Source organism: Nicotiana attenuata, unplaced genomic scaffold, assembly GCF_001879085.1.
Source record: "Nicotiana attenuata strain UT unplaced genomic scaffold, NIATTr2, whole genome shotgun sequence".
Taxonomy (NCBI): Eukaryota; Viridiplantae; Streptophyta; class Magnoliopsida; order Solanales; family Solanaceae; genus Nicotiana; species Nicotiana attenuata.
Genome location: NW_017671523.1, coordinates 190,507 through 218,299, shown reverse-complemented (window position 1 = coordinate 218,299; position 27,793 = coordinate 190,507). Strand labels below are relative to the sequence as shown.

At 40.6% G+C, this 27,793-nt stretch overlaps 1 pseudogene; it reads left to right on the top strand.

The window, feature by feature from the left end:
- The first annotated feature begins 5,881 nt into the window (after nt 1-5,881).
- On the top strand, nt 5,882-27,706 carry LOC109208788 (annotated as a pseudogene).
- Nucleotides 27,707-27,793: the final 87 nt, after the last annotated feature.

Sequence of the window (27,793 nt, the reverse complement as noted above, 5' to 3'; positions counted from 1 at the left end):
TCGTTGTCTTCGATCAAACATCTGCAATGAGTTTGTCTTAAATACAAATGGAAAAAGGAGAAGGTCATACCTTAGCAATAATATCTTTTAAGTAGTGATACATTCCGGTTGTTTGGCAATTGTTCACCTCCCATCGTGCCAAGTTTGTAAGATCCTTTACCGATAACTCTGATGACTCGGTACGGTCCTTCCCAATTCGAGCCTAGTTTCCCTTCATTCGGGTCTCGAGTATTGAAGGTGACTTTCCGTAGAACTAAGTCCTTGATTCTGAAGTGTCGAAGGTTAGTCCTTCTATTATAATATCTCTCGATTCTTTGTTTCTACACCGCAAACCGAAAAAGTGCAGCTTCTTATTTTTCATCTACTAGCTTGAGGCTAGTATTCATAGCCTCGTGATTTGACTCCTCCGACGCATGTCGAAATCTGGCAGTAGGTTCCCCGACCTCGAATGGAACCAAGGCCTCGGAGCTGTATACTAACGACAACGGGGTCGCCCCTGTGCTAGACCTCGATGTCGTTCGATATGCCCAAAGAACCTCGAGTAGAACTTCTCTCCATTTTCCTTTTGCATCGTCCAACCTCTTTTTTAAGTTTCGAATGATAGTTTTGTTGGTTGACTCGTCCTGTCCGTTCCCGCTCGGGTGGTATGGTATTGATTAGATCCTCTTTATTTTGTGTGCTTCGAGGAACTCCGTTACCTTGTTGCCGATGAATTGCTTCCCGTTGTCACATACGATTTCAGCAGGAATCCCGAATTGACACACGATGTGATCCCAGATAAAGTCAATAACTTCCTTTTCTCTGACCTTCTCGAAGGCTTGTACTTCCACCCATTTAGAAAAGTAATCAGTAAACAAAATGAATTTAGCTTTACCTAGGGCCGCTGGTAGAGGGCCGACGATGTCCATTCCCCATTTCATGAAAGGCCATGGGGACAGGACTGAGTGAAGTTGCTCCCCGGGCTGATGACTCATTGGTGCAAACCTTTGACATTTATCACACTTTTTAACGAATTCCTTAGTGTCTTTTTCCATGCTATCCCAGTAATACCCTGCTCTAATAATTTTGCGAATCAAGGGCTCGGCGTTGGAGTGATTCCCACAAGTGCCTTCGTGGATTTCTCGTAGAACATAATCGGTGTCCCTCGGCCCTAAACATACAACCAACGGTCCATCGAACGTCCTCCTATACAATGTTCCATCTTCATCCAATGTGAACCTAGCAGCCTTGGTTCGTAGAGCCCTCGATTCTTTATGATCCGAAGGGAGTTTTCCACTTTTCAAATATTCGATATACTTATTCCTCCAATCCCAGGTCAAACTTATGGAGTTTATCTCGGCATGACCCTCCTCGACCACAGATCTCGATAATTGGACGACAGTCCCCGGGACGATATGATCTTCTTCAACTGATGACCCCAAGTTAGCAAGTGTATCGGCCTCACTGTTTTGTTCTCAAGGAACATGATTTAGAGTCCACTCCTTGAAGTGGTGCAAGGTTACCTGTAGCTTGTCCAAGTATCTTTGCACCCTATCCTCTCGAACTTCGAAGCTTTTGTTTACTTGGTTCACCACCAAAAGAGAATCGCACTTGGCTTCAACGACTTCTACCCCCAAGTTTTTAGCTAGCTCAAGACCTGCAATCATAGCCTCGTACTTGGCCTCATTATTAGTCAACCTAGAAGTTTTGATAGATTGTCTAATAGTACTACCTGTCGGAGGCTTCAAAACAATGCCAAGCCCGGACCCTTTCACATTCGAGGCACCGTCCATGAAAAGGGTCCATATCCCGATGATGTACCCGATTTTAGCAGAAGTTCTTTCACCACTTCGGGTACAAGGGTCGGCGTAAAATCGGCCACGAAGTCAGCTAGGATTTGAGACTTGATGGCCGTTCGGAGTTGATATTCAATATCGTACTGCCAAGTTCGACGGCCCATTTGGCCAATCGGCCCGATAGCTTGGGCTTATGCAAAACATTTCGAAGGGGATAAGTGGTTAACACACATATGGGATGACATTGAAAATATAGTTTCAACTTTCTAGGTGCGCTTATTAATGCAAGTACCAAATTTTCTAAGTGTGGATATCTAGTTTCAGCATCTCTTAGAGTTCGACTTACGTAATAGACAGGGAACTGCGTACCTTGCTCTTCCCGAACTAGTATCCCACTTACCGCTATCTCGGACACAGCCAAATATAAGTTAAGCTTTTCATCTACCTTCGGAGTATGAAGCAGAAGTGGGCTCGACAAGTATCGCTTCAATTTCTCCAATGCTTATTGGCATTCCGGGGTCCATACGAAATCATTTTTCTTTTTGATCAAGGAAAAGAACCTGTGGCTTCGATCTGATGACCTCGAAATGAATCGACCCAAGGCAGCTATTCGTCCTGTTAGCCTTTGCACGGCTTTCACACTATCCACGATTGTGATATCTTCGATGGCCTTGATCTTATTGGGGTTGACCTCGATTCCTTGATTAGATACCATGAAGCCGAGGAACTTGCCCGAGCCGACTCCGAAGGTACATTTTTCTGGGTTAAGCTTCATGTTGTACTTCCTTAAGATTTTGAATGTTTCTTACAAATGAGTTAAATGGTCCTCTGCGCGCAGGGACTTAACCAACATATCGTCAATATACACTTCCATTGATTTACCTATCTGTTCCTCGAATATTTTGTTAACTAGGCGTTGGTACGTGGCTCCAGCATTTTTATCCCGAAGGCATTACATTGTAACAGTATGTTCCAAACTTAGTGACAAACGAGGTCTTCTTCTGGTCCTCCGGGTTCATCTGAATTTGATTATACCCGGAGTAGGCGTCGAGAAAGGTAAGGACCCCTTGGCCGGTCGTGGCATCGATCATGCGATCAATGTTAGGTAGTGGAAAAGAGTCTTTAGGGCATGCCTTGTTCAAATCCTTATAATCTACACACATTCTAAGCTTGTTCCCTTTTTTAGGGACCACAACTACGTTGGCTAAACACTCGGGGTTTTTTTACCTCCCGCTATTTTAAGAAGTTTAGTTACCTCTTCCTTTATGAATGCATGCTTCACCTCGGACTGAGGCCTTCTCTTTTGCTTTACTCGTTTTGAACCTGGGGTCGAGGCTTAGACGGTGTGTTGTTATTTCTGGTGGGATCCCTGTCATGTCTAAATGGGACCAAGCAAAACAATCCATGTTATCGATAAGAAATTGAATGAGTTTTTTTCTGAGTTTGGGGGTTAATCCCATTCTCAGGTATACCTTTTTCTCGGGCATGTACTCGATCAGTATGACCTATTCCAGCTCCTCGACCGTTGACTTGGTTGCATCTGACTCTTCGGGAATAACAAAAGTTCGAGGAGTAAGGAGATCCTCTTCTTCTTCTTCGATTGCCTGCTTCTCCGATTTGGTTGAGGCCATGGACGGTGATTCCTATTTGGCGGTCTGCTTATCTTTGGTGCTCAATTTTTTTGAGGTCGAAGGCGCTGGTACCGGTATTACCTCATCGACTGAAAACATTTCCTTTGCAGCGTGTTGTTCCCCGTAAACTATTTTCACACCATCCAGTGGGAATTTCATCATCTGATGAAGGGTTGAAGGCACTGCCCTCATATTGTGGATCCATGGCCTCCCGAGTAGTGCGTTATATCTCATATCGCCTTCAATGACATGGAATTTTGTATCTTGAATGGTCCCGTCCACGTTCACTAGTAGGATTATCTCCCCCTTCGTTGTTTCACTTGCCATGTTAAAGCCGTTTAAGACTCGAGATGCAGGTACAATTTTGTCCTGCAGGTCGAGCTGCTCTACGACCCTCTATTTGATTATGTTTGCTGAACTACCTGGATCCACGAGAACACGTTTAACTTGAACTTTATTTAACAAAATAGAAATTACCAAGCTTCATTGTATGGTTGAGAAATGTCTTCCACTTCCTCGTTGTTGAACGATAGGATGCCCTCGGGCACATAACTCCGAGTTCGTTTTTCTCTGGTAATCGGCACCTTGGTACGTTGGAATATAGGCCCATGTGGAACATCGGCACCACCAACGATCATATGAATTACATGTTGTGGTTCTTCATGCCCATTCTTTTTGTTGGCGTCTCTTTCCATGAAGTGGTTCTTAGCTCGATCACTGAGAAATTCTCGAAGATCACCCTCGTTGAAAAATCGAGCAACCTTCTCCCTCAACTGCCTGTAGTCTTCGGTCCTATGGCCATGTGTGCCATGATATTTACACATCAAGTTTGGATTTCTTTGAGAAGGATCGGTTTGTATAGGCCTGGGCCACCTTGTGTCTTTGATCCTTCCAATAGTTGATACGATCCCCGATGCATCAACACTGAAATTATATTCTGATAATCGAGGTGCTTCCGCTGGATCGGCGTGTTTATCAAAACCATTCTTACTCATAAGTCCTCGAGAGATTTGACCTCGATCATTTCTTCGATCGTTCTGAAAAGCGTTACACCCCGAACTGTTGTTTCTCCGATCAGCGACATATGGCCGATATCATTCCCTGTTTGATCTTGGTTCCCTTTCCGTATCCCTCACGGCCTTATTTGCCAATCTATTAGGATGAACTCAACCTGAGGGGGCTCCAACTAGTCGTCCTTGACCCTGATCTTCGATTGGTAACAATTATGTACATGTGACCAAGTCAGAGCTGGATACTCGATCAGATTTTGCTTCAAGTGTCGTGACGTGATCGAACTCCGCTCGTTCAAACCCTGTGTAAAAGCTTGCACGGCCCAATCATCCAAGACTGGTGGTAATTCCATTCGTTCCATTTAAAATCGGGATACGAACTCCCTTAGCATCTCATCATTCCTTTGTCTTATCTTGAAAACATCTGATTTCCTTGTCACAACCTTTATGGCCCCGACGTGTGCCTTTACGAAGGCATCTACTAACATAGCAAACGAATCAATAGAATTCGGTGGCAAGTTGTGATACCAAATCATTGCTCCTTTTGACGAAATCTCCCCAAATTTTTTCAACAAAACCGACTCCATCTAATCATCATTTAGGTCGGTTCGTTTAATCCCGCAAGTGTACAAGGTAATGTGTTCATTAGGGTCACTCGTCCCATTGTACTTAGGTATATCGGGCATATAGAACTTTTTAGGAATAGGCTTCGGAGCCGCACTCAGAGGAAATGGATTTTGTACGAATTTCTTGGCATCCAAACCTTTCAAGACCAGGGGTGCTCCCGGTATTTTATCGAACCGGAGTTATACGTCTCCACCTTTTTGTCATTATCTTCAATCTTTTTCTCCCCCGACTCGATTCTTTTGGTGAGTTCTTCGAGCATCCTCATAATCGTGGGGTCAGCCCCCGAGCCATTACCGTTTGATCTTTTAGGCACCGGCTCAATACGGCGAGTGATTTTTGGCTCGACCACACTTGGAGTTTTATGCTGACTTTGAAGCTGAGCGATAGCAACCTGTTGACATTGTAGCATCTCGAATATTACTTGAAGGCTAACTCCTCCATCTCCTACACCCAGTGTTCCTTGGCCACCAAATCGGACTTCCCTACGTACCCTTCCCCGCCTAAATCTACATTCAGAGCAATGTGTGAGCTAACATCAATTGGTTCCACATTTGGCACATCCCCAGGGTTAATTGGTGGTACGCCAGCTCCCAAAGCGATTACATTGTTGTTTTCACCGTGAAATCCATGACCGTCATCGCCGTGTACATGTGCGTTTTGTGAGTTTGACATGTTTTAACCTGAGAACAAAAATTCTTGACAAGAATAGGTGTGAAAATAACGCGTGTTATCAGAACCAGTACTGAAATAATCAATATTATCTTTAGCCCCACGGTGGGCGCCAAACTGGTTACCTCGAATATACGAGTAACAATTAAACTTGTTTGTGGTTTTTAAGATGTGTTATTTAATCCAATACTAACTAATAACCAAGAAATCTAACGTATAAATGAAAGAAGTAAGTTGAACCAAACTAGTGTTTAAGCAAGTCTCGATCTCGAGCTGTGATGGCCTCGAGGTTGGTCAACAAACAGTAAAATAAAGACAATGAAGTTAAGGGACAATTCTGATGAAATATGAACAATAAAGTAAGAGAGTATATTCTTTGCTAATGATTGATGATCGTTACAAATGATTGGGGTCCCCTTTATATAACTGGGGAACCCTAAATAAGGTACATTTCTATTTACAGTAAAGTATCTTATTGGGACAGGTGTCTAACGGCCTAGTACGGATTCGTACTAACTTGTACAAATCTATTCCGGAATTTACGCCACGATCTTGGGGACGTGGCGGGAATCTTGCTCTTTCTGTTACAAACTCGGGGTTGGCCATACTCGGCTTCGGTGCTCATCGTGTACTTCGATCTTCGAGCCTTATGTTCTGCCCTCGGGCTCAAACCTGGCCCATATTGAGTCTGTTCCTCGATGTAAGCTCTCAAGCCCACAAAATCGGGGACACATGATTTTACCGTATACCGTTATCTTTGATAACCTGTAACATTTTGTAAGCTAATGTCTTTGTGCAATTGCATAATGGAAAACATTGTTAGACTGTTCTCAGTATGTTTAAACACTCGCAGGGGATGACTACAAGATAAAGGTCTGGACTTATAAGCTGCAGCGGTCCTTATTTACCCTGCTTGGCCGGGCATCTTGATTATATTCGCACTGTTCAATTTCACCATGAATATCCCTGGATTGTCAGCGCAAGTGATGATCAGACAATCAGGATATGGAACTGGCAGTCTCGCACTTGTATTTCTGTCTTGACCGGGCACTACCATTATGTGATGTGTGCCTTATTTCATCCAAAAGAGGACTTGGTTGTCTCTGCATCTTTGGATCAAATTGTTCGGGTCTGGGATATTGGCGCTCTAAAGAAGAAAAATGTTTGAGCCAGATGAATACAGACTTCTTCGGTGGCGCAGATGCTATTGTGAAATATATTTTGAAGGGTGACGATCGAGGGGTTAACTGGGCTTCATTTCATCCTACGCGGCCCCTAATAGTATCTGGTGCAGATGATGGCGTGGTGAAAATCTGGCACATGAATGGTATGGTCTAAATCATAAAGTATACCCAATCTTACGTAATTGGTTGTACACATAAAATCTAACAGTTCTGTGCTATTTGATATAATTTACTGTTATATATTGATCTAGCTGTAATAAGAGCTTTATGATCGTCCTGTCTACTTAATCAGAAATAGGATTTTAGAATTAGCATAACCTCCTGTCAGCTTACACTTAAAAACTGTCAGTTAGGAACTCCTTGCTTCGTTGAAACTCTTTGTACCTTGCAAAGTCTGAGCTGGTAGTGGTAGCAGTTTGCATGTATCTCTAAAGCTTGCTTGAAGCTAATCAGGCTCATGCTCAGCTGTAGTTTTGTAGTACTGTGAAGAGACGAATGCTTATTCTTAGTTGTTTAAGCGCAGGAGAAGCATACGTGTAACCTCAACTCTTTCTTTTCTTTTGGAGAAGAATATTCTCCTTGAATTAAATTGATAAAAAAACAAGTGCTGCTTCAGCTTGGATTAGGCTCTCAGAGGTTGAACCATGAATATTTTAATGCATTTGTTGATCTTAATTTTTCTCTCTACCTTCAAGGTAGGGGTAAGGTCTGCGTACACACTACCCTCCTCAGACCCCACTTATGTGATTATACTGGGTTTGTTGTTGTTGTTGTTGTTGATGTTAATTTTTCAAGTCACCGGGTTGAGACTAACATTGTTAATTGTTTCTTGATATTTCTATATAATAAGGCTTGGGAGGTGGGCACATTGAGAGGCTTACTGAAACATGTATCATGTGTTTTGTTCCATGCGAGACAATATATTATTGTGGCAAATTCAAAGGATAATAGAATTCAAGTGTGGGATTCTTCAAAAAAGATGAGTATTCAGAGTTTCCACAAGGAGCATGACAGATTCTGGATCCTTGCAGCTCATCCTGAGTTGAATCTTCTAGCAGCTGGACATGACAGTGGGATGATAGTGTTTAAGTTGGGGAGAGAACGCCCTGCTTTTTCAGTGAGCAGTGATTATTTATTTTTTGTGAAGGATCAATTTCTGCATGTATACGAGTATTCCACTCAGAAGGAATTCAGTGGATGTCATGTACATATCTATGGCCAGTTGACGTCGCTCTTACAGATCTCAAACACTTTCTTTAAGTCCTATTGAAGACGCTATGGTGACCTGTTTCGACACGGATGGGGTTTCCTATATTCTGTACACTAAACTTAAACTAAATTATCTTCAGCCTAAACCAAACAAGGAAAAGGGAAGTGGAGGATCAACCGTTTTTGTTACTCAGAACAGGTTTGCAGTGCTCGAGAAGAGCACCAACCAAGACCTGGTTAAAAATTTGAAAAATAAAGTTGTTAAGAAAATCCTTCTTCCTACTGCTACTAATGCAATATATTATGCCGGCACATAAACCTTACTATGCAGGGTAGAGGACAGAGTTGTTATCTTTGATCTCCATCAAAGAATTGGTCTTGGAGAGCTTCAGACTCCTTTCGTCAGGTATATTGTTTGGTCACCTGACATGGAAAGTATGGCTTTTCTTGGCAAGCATTCCATAGTACTAGCTGATAAGAAGCTTGTGCACCGTTGCACTCTTCGCGAGACAATTCATGTCAAGAGTGGTGTGTGGGATGACAATGGGGTCTTCATATATACGACACTTACCCACATCAAGAACTGCCTTCCTAATGGGGATAGTGTAATCATCAAAACCTTAGACGTCCCCGCCTACATTACTAAGATATGTGGGTAGACTATCTTTTGCTTGGATCAAGATGGGAAAAACTTTCCTATTATTATTGATTCAGCTGAATACTTTTTCCAGCCGGCCCTGCTTAGAAAGAGATATGACCAGGTTATGAGTATGATAAGAAACTCAAAGTTTTTTGGTCAAGCACTGATTGGCTATTTGTTGCAGAAGGGTATTCCTGACGTTGCATTTCATTTGGTTAAGGACAAGCTTACTCGTTTCGACTTAGAACTTGAAAGTGGGAACATTGAGATAGCTCTTGAATCTGCTAAGAAGATTGATGAAAAAATTCATTGGTATAGGCTTGGGGTGGAAGCCCTTCGGCAGGGTCATACATGTATTGTTGAATATGTCTATCAGAAGACGAAGAACATTGAGATGCTCTCCTTCCTTTATCTAATAACGGGAAACCTGGATAAGTTATCAAAAATGATGAAAATTGCTGAGGTATAGAATGAAGTTATGGCGCAATTACACACCGCCTTGTACCTTGGTGATATTCGTGAGCGTGTTAAGATCTTGGAGAATGTTGGTCATCTGCCCCTTGCATGCATTACAGCTGCAGTCCACGGGCTCAAGGATACTACTGAGCGTCTTGCAGAAGAATTGGGCGGTAATGTTCCATCATTGCAAAAGGAGAAGAAAGCATCTCTATTGTTGCCCCCTATTCCCATCTTGGGTGGCAGAGATTGGCCTCTTTTGATGGTGACAAAAGAAGGTGGTCTAGATACTATAGTCAGGGGTGGACATGAGGAGTATGAAGATGCTGCAGATTCTGATTGGGGTGAGTTGCAAGGTCTGCATAACAAAGATGGAGGATGGGATCCTCCACCTGATAGTGACACACCAACGACTGCTTCCAATGCCCGCTCTTCTCCTTTTGTTATCCCAACCCCTGGCATGCCTGTGAGCCAGATTTGGATCCAAAAATCACCTTTTGCTGCCGAACATGTGGTTACTGGCAATTTCAACACCTCTGCGGTTGCTGACAAGACAACTAGGGATTAGGAACTTCTCTCCTTTAAAGCAACTATTTGCTGATCTTGATATGGGAAGCCACACACATTTGTGTGCCTTCTCCTTGACACTAATTATCTCTTTGGCGATTAAGAGAGGTTGGAGTGAGCTAGCTAGTCCCCATGTGCGGCGTCCACCTGCCTTTGTCTTTAATTTTGTTCAGCTGGAAGAAAAACTTAAAGCTGCTTATTGGGCCACAACTTCTTGAAATTCTCTGTTGCCCTTAGATTATTCCTGAGCATTCTTCACACCATTCCCTTGATTGTGGTTGAGTCAAAACGAGAGGTGAATGAGGTCAAGGAATTAATTATCATAGTGAAGGAGTACATTTTAGGTTTGCATATGGAGCTTAAGAGGAAGGAATTGAAAGATAATCTTGTTCGTCAGCAGGTGTTAGCTGCCTATTTCACACACTATAATCTGCAGCTTCCGCACTTGAGACTCGCATTACAGAATGCTATGACTATTTGCTTTATGGCAGGCAATCTTAGCTCAGCGGCCAGCTTTGCCGGGAGACTTATCAAGAGCATTCAGATTAGTTAGTTAGTCTTAAGTTGAGTAACTAATTGAGGGACCTAAGTGTAGATGAAAGAACCTTAGGGGCCACATTAGGGGCCACACTGTAATTGCAGAGATTCAAGCTCAATCATCGTGACCGATGAAATTGGACAATTACTTCAAAATCACCCACTATTTCTTGGAGATTCAGATGCACCTGGAACAACATTGGTCTCGTTAAAGCTCACAGGTCCAGAAAATTGCTCTGTGGAGCAGAGCAATGAGGGTTGCACTGTTCGTGAAGAACAAGCTAGGGTTTGTGGACGGTACATGTCTGAAAGGATCGTACAAAGGTGAATTGGCAACACAATGGAAAAGATGCAATGTTGTTGTGGTTTCGTGGCTGAGTAGCACTGTAGCAAGTGAATTAGTACCTAGTATGATGTATGCCTCTAGTGCGAAGAAGGTATGGGATGAGTTTAAAGAGAGATTTGATAAGGATAATTTGACCAGGATCTATCAACTATGGGCTGAAATTGCAAATCTAAAGCAAGGAACTCAGTCTATTACCTCATATTTCTCAAAGATGAAAGATTTATGGGATGAATTGGATATTTTGGCACCATTTCCTTCTTGTGAATGTGAAGAATCGATGCCCTATGTGGAACATCTAGTGAGACAAAGATTGTTGCAGTTCCTTATGGGACTCAATGAGAGCTATAGCCAAGTGAGAAGCAATGTATTGCAGAGAAGGCCAGTTTTATCAGTAAATCAAGCCTATACAGTAGTTGTGCAAGAGGAAAGTCAAAGAGAACTAGGTGTTGTCGAACCAAACAAGGAACCAATAACAATGCTTGTAGGAAGGGGTTACATGTTCAAAGGAAAGAAACCAGGGCTGATTTGCGAGCACTGTGGTTATAAAGGTCACCTGAAGGAGAACTGCAACAAAATAGTAGGCTACCCTCCTGATTTCAAAAGCAAGAAGAAAGGGAAACTAGGTACATATAAACCTTTTGCTAATAATGCTAAAACAGATACAGGTGTTGAGACCAGAAATCAGCCACAAGGAAATTATCACACAGAAGAACAGTACAAAAATGGTTGGAGAAAACTTCACTAGGAAAGGAGGGCAGGGCCTTCAGAGTTAAAAAGATCCTCAAACCTGGCAGGTATTTTGTCATTGATGTCTAATGTATCCAATGTATGTGTATATGACTGGATAATAGACTCCGGATCATCACATCACATAACCTTCTGCAAAAGTGTTTTGGACTCCATTAGACCTATAGAGGGACAAAGTACTTATGGAGTGCAAAAACCTACAGGAGATATGTCCTAAATCACACATGCTAGAGAGGCTACAATTCTAGAGAATCGGGAAATTTAATAATATCTTACATGTGCCAGACTTTAAGTTCAACCTTCTCTCAGTGTCCAAGTTGACTAGGGACCTATGTTGTTCTACATGTTTTTACCCTGACTTTTGTGTCTTTCAGGGACTATACGGTGGCAAGGTGTTGGGGATTGGTAAAGAAGATAGTGATCTTTACATACTTAGTAGAGGAGATGTTGTTGCTGGTGGTTCATTTCACAGAGAAGGGGTGACCACCACATTGTGGCATCAAAGGCTAGGACATGCTTCTACAAATGCCATGCAACACTTGCCAGAGTTAAAGAATAAAGTGAAGCTAGAGATGCAAAGAGACTGTCAAATTTTCCCTTTAGCTAAACAAAATAAACTGAAGTTCCTATTAATAATAGTAGTTCAAGCTGTGTGTTTCAATTAGTGCATGCTGATGTATGGGGCCCTTACAAAATTGCAACCTATTATAGAAACAATATTTTGTCACTCTGGTAGATAACTATTGTAGATATACTTGGACTTGTTTGCTAAAATCAAAATGTGAAGTCTTTGTTGTGTTGAAAGATTTCCTTTCCTTGATCAAAAATTAGTTTGGTACAATGGTTAAGACATTAAGAACAGACAATGGAACACAATTTTTCAACAATTAGTGTAATGAATCATTCAATTCACTTGGGATTGATCATCAAAGCAGTTGTTCATATACTCCACAACATAATAGAGTAGTGAAAAGGAAGCACATGCATATCCTTGATGTGGCTAGAGCACTCAAGATTCAAAGTAACATGCCAATCAGATTCTGGGTAGAATACATTAGGACAACAGTGTACCTAATCAATAAGATACCTATAGAGGTCCTGAACAAAAGATCTCCCTATGAATTTCTATATGATAAACAACAAAAGATAGACCATATGGGTGGGCATTGATCGGTTCGATTTGGTTTTGTAGAAATTTCGGTTCGGTTTTCGGTTTATAATTTTAATAACCAAAACCGAACCATAATAACTTTGGTTCGATTATCGGTTTCAAGCCATGGCAAAAAAAAATTCTTTTGTTTATTTTTAGCGACAAGCGTTTATCATCATAATTGTTTCAATATATTTAAGACGACAAATTATTATAGTAATATATGTAAGACTACAAACTTAAAAAATATTTATGTATTTCTTAAATTTCATGATTTATCAAACATAATTATATAAAATAAAACGAATGGAGTACTTTGATGCAACAAGAAAACTAGATTTTGAGTGAATAGCAGAGCATGCACAATAACATAGGATCTCCTACTTTGCGTGAATCTAAATGTGCTTATCCAAAGCTAACTTAGAATCCAAAAAAAAAAACAAATCAAAATTTAACGATGTAAATGAAGAATAAAGTGCAAGCTTTAATGCCAATGATTTCATAGCATGCAGTATGGAAAGCTTCAAAAGGTAGCAAAAGAGAATATCTGTGGGGACAAAGCTAGCTAGCTAGGTGTTCATAAATATCACAAGGCATACTTTATTTCCATTTATCACTTCAAAGCTTCCAAAAAAAAATAAATGAAATAGTATTTATATACTAATATTATGTACAGTTATTTGAGATGTTAGTGTAATTAATCTTTTTACCCGTCTTCTGAAGTTTATTTCTCTTTCAAAGATAATGAGCCACTTTAAATCTTTAACTACTACTAGTACGATTATTTTAAGAAATTGAATATTTTCTTTGGTAAAAAGAAAAAACTAGTTAAGCTAAAATCAACAAAAGCGGTCTCCTGTTTTACAGCACCATATTATCAAGGATTTACATTTCCTAAAACGTGTCAACTTAATAGCCGATCAATGCGTGTAGGAATAATGCATTATTAATGTCTTGATTCACTTTCTTTCCCTACACAATGATGCCTTGTGGACAAAGCCTACCGGCCACCTCTACCGAAATTCGGTTTTTCAGTTAAACCGAACCATGAAACCGACCACCGAACTTTGTAAAATTATAAATCGCAAACCGACCGAATAAACCGAAAAACCGAAACCGAATAAACCGAAATTTTTGGTTCGGCCGATTTTTTCTGTTAGGTCGGTATTATACCCACCCCTAATAGACCATTTGAGAGTTTTTGGTTGTTTGTGTAATGTCAGTACCCTACCTAGAGGAGATAATTTTTTCCCTAGAGAAAAAGGCGCAGTAATGATAGGGTATTCAGAGACACAAAAAGGATACAAACTATTTGATTTAGAATCTAACATTTTTTTTGTCAGTAAGTATGTAAACTTTAGAGAAGATGTCTTTCCTTTTTAAGGTGAAGAAGCCTGTTAGGAGGATTTGTTCACTCTTGATCTAGTAGACATGACCACTAGTAAACCAAGAGAAGATGATGATAATGCCCCTGTTACAACTCAGGAAGACTTCAGCAATACTAGTATGGATAAAGAGGCAGTTCCTGCTATCCTACCTCAACCAAGCCACACAATAACAGACTTACCAGATGCATACTTGGATGAGTCAGCAGGAGCAAATGTAGATATGCCAAATGCATTAGAAGATGTTGTAGCTGTACCTCAAGCAGTTGCGTATGAAACTGGAGCAAGTTTGCAAGAGCAGCAAGCAGCAGACCAACAGTTGCAGCCATTTGAACCTGTTGACAATGCAGAATCCTCCACAGTTAGGAAATCCACCAGAGGCACAAAACAATCAACTTGGCTCAAAGACTATGTTACTAGCTGGAAACCATCAGGACATAATGCCTATCCAATCTCTCATTGTCAATTAAACACATTTGCCACAACACTACCAAGCCTACCTCGCAAATTTTTCTGCACTTACAGAACCAAAGACTTTCTATGAAGCCTGTACAGATCTGAGATGGATTAAAGCTATGCAAGAAGAAATTCAGGCACTTGAAGCTAATAAAATATGGAAGATAGTAGAGTTGCCACCAGGGAAGAAAGCAATTAGCTCAAAGTGGGTATATAATCAAATATAAAGCAAATGGTGAGATTGAAAGGTTCAAGGCATGCTTAGTGGCTAAAGGCTATACGTAACAGGAAGGTCTCGACTACCATGAAACTTTTTCACCTGTTGCAAAAATGGTCACAGTGAGGACTATGATCAGCCTTGCAGCCTCTAAGGGTTGGAAGTTATTCCAAATGGATGTGAAAAAATCATTTCTACTGGGTGATCTTTATAAGGAGGTGTATATGACTTTGCCACAAGGATTCCACAGGCAGGGGGAGTCTCAAGTTTTCAAGTTACTCAAATCTCTTTATGGCCTCAAGCAGGCATCAAGGCAATGGAATATAAAGCCGACTACTGCTCTTACTAAGGCAGGATATCTACAAAGTGCCTATGATAATTTGTTGTTCACAAAGAAGTCAGTAATGGACATAGTAATCATTTTAGTGTATGTGGATGACTTGATGATTACTGGGAGCAACAGTTATATGATAGATGGAGCTAAAAGGACTTTACATAAGTCTTTCAAGCTAAAAGACTTAGGAGAGTTGAGATATTTTTGGGAATTGAAATCATGAGTCACACAAAGGCATATTTCTAAATCAAAGAAAGAATGCACTAGAGCTTATATCAGAGTTGGGACTTAGTGGTGCAAAACCTGCAAGTTCACCTCTTGAGCAAAATCAAAAGCTTACTACTGTTGACTATGATACGCATGTAGGACTCAAAGGAGATGAAGAGCTAACAGATATTGGAGGCTATCAGAAACTTATTGGAAAGTTGATTAACCTGACCATAACCAGGCCTGATATCCGCTTTGCAGTTCAGGTCCTGAGTCAGTTTATGCAACATCCAAAGCTATCACACTTAGAGGCAGCTATGAGAGTGGTGAAGTATATAAAATGGTCACCAGGAAAAAGAATACTATTGAAAAGGGGATCACTTGAAGAGATTTTAGCCTATTGTGATTCTGACTGGGCAGCCTGCCCTTACACTAGAAGATCAGTAATAGGTTATGTGATTAAACTTGGTGAGTCACTGATTTCCTGGAAGTCTAAGAAACAATAGACAGTAAGTAGAAGTTCTGCAGAAGCATGGCTGTTGTTAGTGCAGAATTGGTATGGCAGGTAGGATTGCTAAGAGAATTTGGTGTGTCCTTACAGATGCCAGCAAAGGTCTTTTGTGATAGCAAACCAGCTATACAAATAGTTGCAAATCCAATCTATTATGAGCGGACCAAACATATAGAAATTGATTGCCATTTTGTGAGAGAGAAAATAAAAAATGGATTGATATCCACTCACTATATTTCTACAAAAGATCAGGTAGCAGACATAATGACCAAAGGCCTTGTAGTCGTTTAGCATCAGATATTGATGTCCAATCTGGGAATGTTCGATGCTTTCCATTCTCCAGTTTGAGGGGAAGTATCAAGAGCATTTAGATTGGTTAGTTAGTCTTAAGTTGAGTAACTAATTAAGGGACCTAAGTGTAGATAAAAGAACCTTAGGGGCCACATTAATAGATGGGTGTGAAGGCCACATAATTTTGTTATATAACAGTGCCCTTCCCCAATTCAGTTGTAACTTCCATTTTCAGAAGCTAAAAAATGCTCTCATTTCTCTCTAACCTTTCTCTTCATTTCTCTCTCTAGATTTTAGTAGATAGATTCATTTGCATATTGTGAAACTCAGTTCATAGAGTGCAGATTCAATAAATTGAGAAGACTCTCGGAGACTAATCCAAACAATGAAAGCCAAGCCAAACAAAGCCCGCCAGATTCTGCTAGCAGCTGAGAAAAATATGCGGGATGCTACACAATTGAATTATGACTTCAGAAATCCTTTGTGGTTTGTGGTGCAACGTATGTGTCACGACCCAAAATCTAACGATGGTCGTGATCGCGCCTATCGTGTTACAAGGCAAGCCTACTTCCCAAAATATCACTACTAAATCGATTATAAGAAATTAATAAAATATTTCACCATTTAATTTTTTCATAAACTAAATCAACTCTAAATATAATATAGAAAAATACGGAAACGAGCCCCAAACATCAGGGTGTCACTAAGTCATGATCGTCTAAAACTATAAACTAAGATATATAAACTGTCTAACTGTCCAAAGAAGAAATGACAGGAGGAGGAACAAGGTCCTGCGGACGCTAGCAGCTACCTTGCAGTCTCCAAAGATAGCCGGCCTGAACTCAACGATCGTCGCGCTCTAGCTCACCTAGATCTGCACATAAAGTGCAGTGTGTAGTATGAGTACAACCGACTCAGTAGTAACAGAAATAACTAAGGAACTGAGCAGTAGTGACGAGCGAAGTAAAACAGTCCAATTATTTATTTTCAGAATTTAAAAATAAACAGAAATAAACAGGTAAATGCCACAAAGAAATTTAACAGATAAATGCAGCAACAACACAAATAAATACAACCTCACAGCAGTGTCACTCCATCACTCATCACTCGCACTCAGCACTCAACACACTCAAAACACTCAACACTCTGCGCTCACTAGGGTGTGTACAGACTCTGGAGGGGCTCCCAAAGCCCAAGCGCAAAGCACGGACAACTCACGTGCCATCATATCAATACGTGGATCTGCACGGTCAACTCACGTGCTATGCGGACAACTCACGCGCTATGGTATCAATACCTGGACCCGCACGGTCAGCTCACGTGCTACGCGAACAGCTCACGCGCTACGGTATTAATATCCTCACAACCAGGCCCTCGGTCTCACTCAGTCATGTACCTCTCCAGCCTCACAATGCACCACCAATAAGGGGACACATCCCACATCAAGTATCACAACATATCAGCAAAATAATAGAGACTGAGGTGAACATGTACAATAATTTCTATGACTGAGTACAAATAACATGAGCATGAATGAAGCTTAAACATGATCTCTAACGTGAAGGTAGACAAGTTCACCAACAAGTAAATGCATAAACACAGATAATGGTTATTAGGCCTCACAGCATCACGGGACGGACCAAGTCTCAATCCCTCGAGGTATACACCCCCACGCCCTTCAACCTAGCATGGGTGTCACCTCCAAACAAACACATGATATCAAATTCTCCGGGTTTATACCCTCAAGGCCAGAGTTAAAACTGTTACTTACCTTAACCGCGTAAAATCCTACTCCGGAATGCCCTCGTCTCTGGACTCTGTCTCCAAAAGCTCCGAATCTATCCATAATCAGAATACTACTATCAACATAGTCTAAAGAATCGAATTCCACAATAAAAACTATAAAATATGCCAAAAATCCGAAATCAGCCAAAACTCGGCCCCCGGGCTCACGACTCCAAACCATTCAAAAATGGTAGAATAATAAACCTCCTACTCTCTCGAGTCTAACCATATAAAATTCGTCAAAATCGGACTCCGTTTGGTCCCACAAATCCTCACTTAAAACTCTCCAAAACTCAAACCCTAACTCCCTCAATTTTACTTTGAAACCACAATCAAATCCCAAAAGCGAAGATGGATTCATAAAATATAGCCAAAACCGAGTAGAGAACACTTACCCCAATCCATATGGTGAAAATCGCCTCCAAAATTGCCCAAATCCGAGCTCCCCAACTCAAAATATGACCGAATGAACAAACCCTAATTTTAAATATTTTTCTGCCAGCTATTCGTCCTCGTTTCTCATGCCAAATGATCCCGAAACGCGCTTTTTATACCTCCAATATATTCCTTGTGAAATTGTAGTCAAGTTAGGATTTTGAATCACTCAATTTGACCTTATAATGAATGAGATATGTTGGTTTCAATATTTGCAAATAGTGCAGATTTTTAAATACGCCGACGGTGGCAATTCCGTAATTAATCTGAAAAAATCTGGCAACCTAATTCTTAGTAAAATGACCATAAAATCCTCATACGATGTCCAGATTCGACGATTCTTTTTGCTACGGGTCCGTAATTATGATACGGATCTAATGCTTCAATCAAAAAAGAAATCGGAGCTCATTTGTTCAATATGATATCATTTATGCTTGAAGAAACGACGTCAAAACATAAGAAAAACGAGCGCAACACAACCCAAACCTATCCGAAACTCACCCGAGGCCCTCGGGACCTCAACCAATAATTCCAACAAGTCATATATCACTACCCGAACTTAGTCGGACCTTCGGAACACCCAAAATAACACCAAAACACTAAATCAACCTCAAATTCAAGCCTAAGAACTTCTAAACTTTCAACTTTTGCCAATTCAAGCCTAATTCTACCACGGACCTCCAAATTACATTCCGGACACACTCCTAAGACTAAAATCACCCAACGAAGCTAACCGAATCATAAAAATCCAAATCCGAATTCGGTTACTCATAAGTCAACTTCCGGTTTACTTTTCTAACTTAGCTTTCTAACTAATAAGAGACTAAGTGATCATTTTACTTCAAAACTACTCCGAACCCAAACCTACCAACTCCATACAACTCAACATAGCTGAATAACACATAAAAAACATAAATGGGGGGAAACGGGGCTATAACTCTCAGAACGACTGACCGAGTCGTTACATCCTCCCCATCTTAAGCAAACGTTCGTCCTCGAACGAGTCTAAAATATACCTAAAATCACATGATATACCACATAATTCAAACACTCACAACGATGATTTCTAATCATAGCAGCTGCCCAAAACAACCAAACGCTGGTAATTAACCTCTTATCAGACAAAGCCTGAATAAGCTATAACAAGTCACAAATCAAACACCCATTAGTCCTTTCTACATCTCAAGTAAACCCTTCTCGTCACATTCGAATCATATGAACTCATCTCGCGGTCACATCATTCTCATCACGTATCCATCCAGCCACCATTTCCACTAATAGGGACACTACCAAACATATAGGTCCACAAGCACGTGCTCACAGAATCAACACCTCAGTGCTCAATCGACAGTCAAAACCCGGTCTCAAGTCCTCCAGACTAACCCAACATCAACACACTGAAATCATATCTCGCACCTCATTCAGGGAATCACAATCCGTCGATGCACAACTGATAGCGAGCGCTCATGCGTATATGAATACGTGGAAGGAATTCAAAGAGTTACACTTCGAGCTGAATCAATACCGCACGATAAGAATTCAAGAAGGTGAAGTTTTCCTAAAGGTTCTGCAGCCTCTCGAAGATAAGTACAGACGTCTCCGTACCGATCCGCAAGACACTAAACCCGCTAATGACTCGCGAGACCTATGTAACCTAGGCTCTGATACCAACTTGTCATGACCCAAAATCTAACCATGGTCGTGATAGCGCCTATCGTGTTACAAGGCAAGCCTACTTCCCAAAATATTACTACTAAACCGATTATAAGAAATTAATAAAAGATTTCAACGTTTAAATTTTCATAAACTAAATCAACTCTAAATATAATATAGAAAAATATGAAAACAAGCCCCAAACATCAGGGTGTCACTAAGTTATGAGCTTGTAAAACTATAAACTAAGATATATAAACTGCCTAACTATCCAAAAGAAGAATTGACAGGAGGGGGAACAAGGTCCTGCGGACGCTAGCAGCTACCTTGTAGTCTCTAAAGATAGCCGGCCTGAACTCAACGATCGTCGCGCTCTAACTCACCTGGATCTGCACATAAAGTGCAGGGTGTAGTATGAGTACAACCGACTAAGTAGTAACAGAAATAACTAAGGAACTGCGCAGTAGTGACGAGCTAAGTAAAACAGTCCAATTATTATTTTCAAAATTTAAAAATAAACAAAAATAAACAGGTAAATGCCACAAAGAGATTTAATAGATAAATGCAGCAACAACACAAATAAATACAACCTCACAGCAGTGTCACTCCATCACTCATCACTCGCACTCAGCACTCAAAACACTCAACACTCTGCGCTCACCGGGGGGGTGTACAGACTCTGGAAGGGCTCACAAAGCCCAAGCTCTAAGCACGGACAACTCACGTGTCATCATATCAATACCTGGATCCGCACGGTCAACTCACGTGCTACGCGGACAACTCACGCGCTATGGTATCAATACCTGGACCCGCACGGTCAGCTCACGTGCTACGCGGACAGCTCACGTACTATGGTATTAATATCCCCACAACCAGGCCCTCGGCCTCACTCAGTCATGTACCTCTCCAGCCTCACAATGCACCACCAATAAGGGGACACATCCCACATCAAGTATCACAACATATCAGCAAAATAATAGAGACTGAGGTAAACATGTACAATAATTTCTATGACTGAGTACAAATAACGTGAGCATGAATGAAGCCTAAACATGATCTCTAACGTGAAGGCAGACAAGTTAACCAACAAGTAAATGCATAAACACAGATAATGGTTATTAGGCCTCACAGCCTCACGGGACGGACCAAGTCTCAATCCCTCGAGGTATACACCCACACGCCCGTCAACCTAGCGTGGGTATCACCTCCAAATAATCACATGATATCAAATTCTGCGGGTTTATACCCTCAAGGCCAGAGTTAAAACTGTTACTTACCTCAACCGCGTAAAATCCTACTCTGGGATGCCCTCGTCTCTAGACTATGTCTCCAAAAGCTCCGAATCTCTCCATAATTAGAATACTACTATCAACATAGTCTAAAGAATCGAATTCCACAATAAAAACTACAAAATATGCCAAAAATCCTAAATCGGCCAAAACCCGGCACCCGGGCGCACGACTCGAAACCAGTCAAAAATGGTAGAATAATAAACCTCTTCCTCTCCCTAGTATAACCAAATAAAATTCGTCAAAATCGAACTTTGTTTGGTCCCTCAAATCCTCACTTAAAACTCTCCAAAACTCAAACCCTAACTCCCTCAATTTCACTTTGAAATCATCAATCAAATCCCAAAAGCGAAGATGGATTCATGAAATATAACCAAAACAGAGTAGAGAACACCAACCCCAATCTATATGGTGAAAATTGCCTCCAAAATCTCCCAAATCCGAGCTTCCCAACTCAAAATATGACCGAATGAACAAACCCTAGTTTTAAATATTTTTCTGCCAGCTATTCTGCCTTGTTTCTCGTGCCAAACGATCCCGAAACTCGCTTTTTATGCCTCCAGTGGGTTCCTTGTGAAATTCTAGTCAAGTTAGGCTTTTGAGTCACTCAATTTGACCTTATAATGAATGAAATATGTTGGTTTCAATATTTGCAAATAGTGCAGAGTTTTAAATACACCGTCAGTGGCAATTTCGTAATTAATCTGAAAAATATGGCAACCTAATTCTTAGTGAAATGACCATAAAATCCTCATACGATGTCCAGATTCGATGATTCTTTTAGCTACGGGTCCGTAATCATGATACGGATCTAATTCTTTAATCAAAAGAGAAATTGGAGCTCATTTGTTCAATATGATATCATTTATGCTTGAAGAAACGACGTCAAAACATAAGAAAAACGAGCGCAACACAACCCAAACGTATCCGAAACTCACCCGAGACCCTTGGAACCTCAACTAATAATTCCAACAAGTCATATATCACTAGCCGAACTTAGTCGGACCTTCGGAACACCCAAAACAACACCAAAACACCAAATCAACCTCGAATTCAAGCCTAAGAACTTCTAAACTTCCATCCTTTGCCAATTCAAGCCTAATTCTACCACGGACCTCCAAATTACATTCCGGACACGCTCCTAAGTCTAAAATTGCCCAACGAAGCTAACCAAATCATAAAAATCCAAACCCGAATTCGATTACTCATAAGTCAACTTCCGATTTACTTTTCTAACTTAGCTTTCTAACTAATAAGAGACTAAGTGATCATTTCACTTCAAAACTACTCCGAACCCAAGCCTACCAACTCGATACAACTCAACACAGCTGAATAACACATAAAGAAATATAAATGGGGGAAACGGGGCTATAACTTCAGAGCAACTGACCGGATCGTTACAGTATGTCCCCATATACAGTGGCCAGAAGGATGTCACTTGCCCTTTGTTAAAGAATGAAAGTAGACATAAAGAATGAATGTAGCCAGATTACTTGTACTATACATAGATAGAATAAGTATTGAGATTTGATAGAAGATTTTTTAGGATTTCCCTTTTCTTTCCATAGTTAGAATCCTATGTGCTTGTATATATATGTATCACTTCATGGAATAAGATAATAACTTTTGATTCTTCCATACCTTGTTTATTACATGGTTTCATAGCCACATTTGTGGCTTCGCCGGAGTTGAGTCTGTCTCGCCGGAGTTGACCAAAACTTTCCGGCAGACACGTGGAGGCACGTGTGTGGTCCATCTCTGTCCAGCTTTGTTCTCTGAGATCGCCTTGATATTTTCAGTCAATTGGTGGTTATCCTTTGATTGCAGAACCTCGTTTTTGTGAAGGAAAAAAACAGTCTCGGCCAGATTGTATTACAACCAATTTTGGTCAGGTTTGAGTTCTATTGTTTGGCTTGTTTCTGGGATTCTGAAGTGTTTGTAAGACCATATAGTTGCATCTGATTTTGCTTGTCTTGTGGGTTGGTATTTCTTGGTTTGGTGTTACGTTTCTGTTCAGTCATTTTCTTCTTAGAAAACTTTGGTTTGGTCTCTTCAATTATTCTGTTGGTTATTAAGAGAATTTGTTTGCTTAAAGATGGGTGATCACAAGACTACCATGACTGATATAGTTCCTGCTATGTCCAAAATTACAGAATATAAACTAAATAGTTCTAATTATTTAGAATGGAGTAAGACTATTAGAGTTTATTTTCGTAGTGTTGAGAAAGATGACCATTTAGTTCAAGACCCCCTACAGATGGAACTAAAAAAATATGGATGAGAGATGATGCGCGGTTATTTTTACAAATTAGAAATTCTATTGATAGTGAAGTTGTTGGTTTGACTACTCATTGTGAGTTTGTCAAAGAATTAATGGACTATTTGGAGTTTTTATATTCTGGGAAAGGGAATATGTCTCGAATCTATGATGTGTGCAAGAAGTTTTATCGTGTTGAAAAGGGGGATAAAACTCTCACTTCTTATTTCATGGATTTTAAGAACACCTTTGAGGAATTAAATATGCTTCTGTTGTTCAGTACTGATATTAAGGTGCAACATACTCAGAGAGAGCAGATGGCCATAATGAGCTTTTTAGCCGGTCTCCCTTCTGAATTTGAGACGGCTAAATCTCAAATCTTGTCTAGCTCTGAAATTTCATCTCTTAAGGATGTCTTTAGTAGGGTACTACGCACAGAGAATTTGTCATCCGTTCAACAAAATATCCTTGTTGCTAAAGGAGGAGGAAATGATCCAGGAAGAAGATCTGATTTCAAGGGAGGAAGAAATAAAACTACGGAATCCGGTAAAGATGTGTGTCATTATTGCCATGAGCCAGGCCATTGGAAGTGAAACTGTAAGAAATTGCAGAATCGTAATCAAAATAGCACTCGAGCAAAGGCTAATGTTGCAGCTGCTCCTAGCCCATCCTCTGATAAAACAGTTCTTGTCTCGGCGGAGGAATTTGCTAAATTTTCTCAATTTCAAGAATCACTAAAGGAATCCACTTCTGTTGCTACTGCTGAATCAGGTAAAGCATGTCTTGTATCTGCTTCAAACAAATGGGTGATTGATTCAGGTGCCACAAATCACATGACAGGTAATCCTAGTACCTTTGCCAGCTTTCGTCCCCACAAATCACCATCTCTTGTAACCATAGCTGATGGGTCAACCTACAATGCTATGGGATCTGGGACAGTTAAACCAACCCCTTCTATTACTCTGTCATCTGTATTGAGTCAGCCAAAATTTTCCTTTAATTTAATATCAGTGAGTAGACTTACCAAAAATCTAAACTGTTGTGCGTTATTCTTCCCGGATCATTGTTTGTTTCATGATCTTGTGACGAAGCAGATTATTGGTAAAGGACATGTATTTGATGATCTCTACATCCTTGATGAACGAGTGCCTCGGTCAATTGCCTGCTCTAGTGTCATGTCACCATTCAAAGCGCATTGTCGGTTGAGACATCCTTCTCTGCCTATTTTGAAGAAGCTTTGCCCTCAGTTCCATAGTGTTTCTTCATTGGAGTGTGAGTCATGTTAGTTTGTGAAACATCATCACAGCTCGTTAGGTCCTAGAGTTAATAAACGAGCAGAGTCTGCATTTGAGTTAGTTCATTCTGATGTATGGGGACCATGTCCAGTTGTGTCCAAATTTGGGTTTAAGTATTTTTTACTTTTGTGGATGATTTTTCTCGGATGACGTGGATTATTTTATGAAAAATCGATCCGAAGTGTTTTCTCACTTTTCTGCTTTTTGTGCTGAAATTAAGACTCAATTTCATACTACTGTACGCACACTAAGGAGTGATAATGCTAAAGAGTATATGTCAGAATCATTTCAGTCTTACATGAGAACATGGGATTATTCATCAGTCATCTTGTATTGATACACCTTTTCAAAATGGAGTTGCTGAGGAAGAATAGGCATCTACTAGAGACAGCTCGGGCAGTTTTGTTCCAGACGAAGGTCCCTAAGTAATTTTGGGCTGATGCAGTCTCTACAGCTTGTTTCTTGATTAATCGTATGCCATCTACCGTGCTTAGTGGTGGTATTCCTTACAGTGTTCTCTTCCCGAACAAGCCATTATTCCCTGTAGAACCTAAGGTGTTTGGAAGCACATGTTATGTTCGAGATGTTCGACCATCTATTACCAAGTTGGATCGCAAGGCTTTGAAGTGTGTTTTCTTGGGATATTCACGATTTCAGAAGGGATATCGTTGCTACTCTACTGACCTTAGCAAATATCTAGTGTCGACTAATGTGGCATTCTCGGAGACTACACAATTTTTCCATACATCTCCTATTTCTACAAGTCAAGAGGAGGAAGATGATTGGTTAGTCTATCAGGTTACCAATGCTTTGACAGAACAATCAGATGATGTTTCTCTTGCATCTCCAGTTCTTCTATTGAGCATCAGACAACCGTTGTGCCTTCCGAAACTACTCAATCTGTGCCAACAAGACCTCCAATTGTTCAAGTGTACTCTGGGAGACGAGGGATCAATGATACATGTCCTACACCAGTTGCTTCGTCATCGGATCCTCCTCCGTCTGATCCTTCAGAAGATCTTAACCTTCCTATTGCCCTTCGCAAAGTTACACGTCACTGTAAATCCACATATTCCATTGCTAATTTTGTTTCTTATAACCACTTATCTCCTACATCTCGTTCTTTAATTGCCTCGTTAGACTCATCTCTATCCCTAAAACAGTGAAAGAGGCCTTGAATCACCCTGGATGGTATGATGCAATGCTTGAGGAGATACATGCTTTAGATGAAAATCACACGTGGGATCTAGTGGACTTACCCAAAGGAAAGAAATCTGTAGGACATAAGTGGGTCTTTGCAGTTAAGGTTAATCTAGATGGTTCTGTGGCAAGACTCAAAGCCAGACTTGTGGCTAAAGGGTATGCCCAGACGTATGGGGTGGATTATTCAAACACTTTCTCTCCGGTTGCTAAACTCACTGTTGTTCGCTTATTTATTTCTCTAGCTGCTTCTGAGAATTGGCCTTTGCATCAGTTGGATATCAAAAATGCATTCCTTCATGGTGATCTCCATGAAGAAGTGTATATGGAGCAACCACCTGGTTTTGTTGCTCAGGGGGAGTATGGGAAAGTATGTCATTTGAAGAAATCCTTGTACGGCTTGAAGCAGAGTCTGAGGGCTTGGTTTGGCAAGTTTAGTGAGATTGTTCAGGAGTTCGGGCTGAAAAAGAGTAGATGTGATCACTCAGTCTTCTATAGGCAATCGACAGTTGTTATTATCCTCCTTGTTGTATATGCCGATGATATTGTTATTACTGGAAGTGGTTTTGCTGGAATTTCCTCTCTTATGTCCTTTATACATACTAGATTCCACACAAAGGACTTGGGCTCGTTGAAATACTTCTTGGGAGTAGAAGTAAACAGAAGCAAAAAAAGGAATTTTTCTGTCTCAAAGGAAGTATATTCTTGACCTGCTCGCAGAAACTGGAAAGTTAGCAGCCAAGCCTTGTAGTAGTCCAATGGTTCCAAATGTGCATCTGATAAAGGATGATGGTGATCCTTTTGACGATCCAGAGAAATACAGGAGATTAGTTGGTAAGTTAAATTATCTCACTGTAACTCGTCCGGATATTGCTTTTGCTGTAAGTGTTGTTAGCCAGTTTATGTCCGCTCCTAAGGTCAAACATTGGGCAGCACTGGAACAGATTCTATGTTACTTAAAAGGAGCTCCTGGACTTGGCATATTATACAGCAATCGTGGGCATTCTCACATTGAGTGTTTTGCAGATGCGGATTGGGCTGGATCCAAAAGTAATAGAAGGTCTACTACCGGCTATTGTGTCTTTGTGGGTGGAAACCTGGCATCGTGGAGAAGTAAGAAACAGAATGTTGTATCTCGATCCAGTGCAGAATCCGAATACAGGGCTATGGCACAGACTAGCTACGTGTGAGGTTATGTGGATACATCACCTTCTCACTGAAATTGGGATAAAGCATACTACACCAACAAAACTTTGGTGTGATAATCAAGCCACTCTTCATATAGCCTCAATCCGGTGTATCATGAAAGGACAAAACATATTGAAGTTGACTGTCACTTTATTCGTGAGAAGATTCAGGAAAACTTGATTTCTACTAGTTACGTGAAGACAGGAGAGCAATTGGCTGATTTGTTCACAAAGGCATTAAATGGAACTCGAGTTAATTATCTTTGCAACAAGCTGAGCATGATCAATATCTATGCTCCAGCTTGAAGGGGGGGGGGGGGGGAGTGTTAAAGAATGAATGTAGACATAAAGAAGGAATATAGACAGATTACTTATACTATACATAGATAGAATAAGTATTGAGATTTGATAGCAGATTTTTAGGATTTTTCTTTTACTTCTTTCCATAGTTAGAATCCTATCTACTTGTATATATATGTATCACTTCATGGAATAAGATAACAACTTTTGATTCTTCCATACCTTGTTTATCACACCCTTATTGCGCTACTCATTTTGTTCCATCCCAACAAGGACAGCTTTGTAATGTTTGTGATCTTTCAGTTGTAGGAGCTGATGCCTCTGGCTTACTTTGCTCGCTTTCACAGGTTAAATAATTTCACATTAGTTCGAAATCAAGATTCACTATGGAGTAAGGCTTTGGGGTTATGAAATAAAAATACCCATCATGGAAAATACCCTCT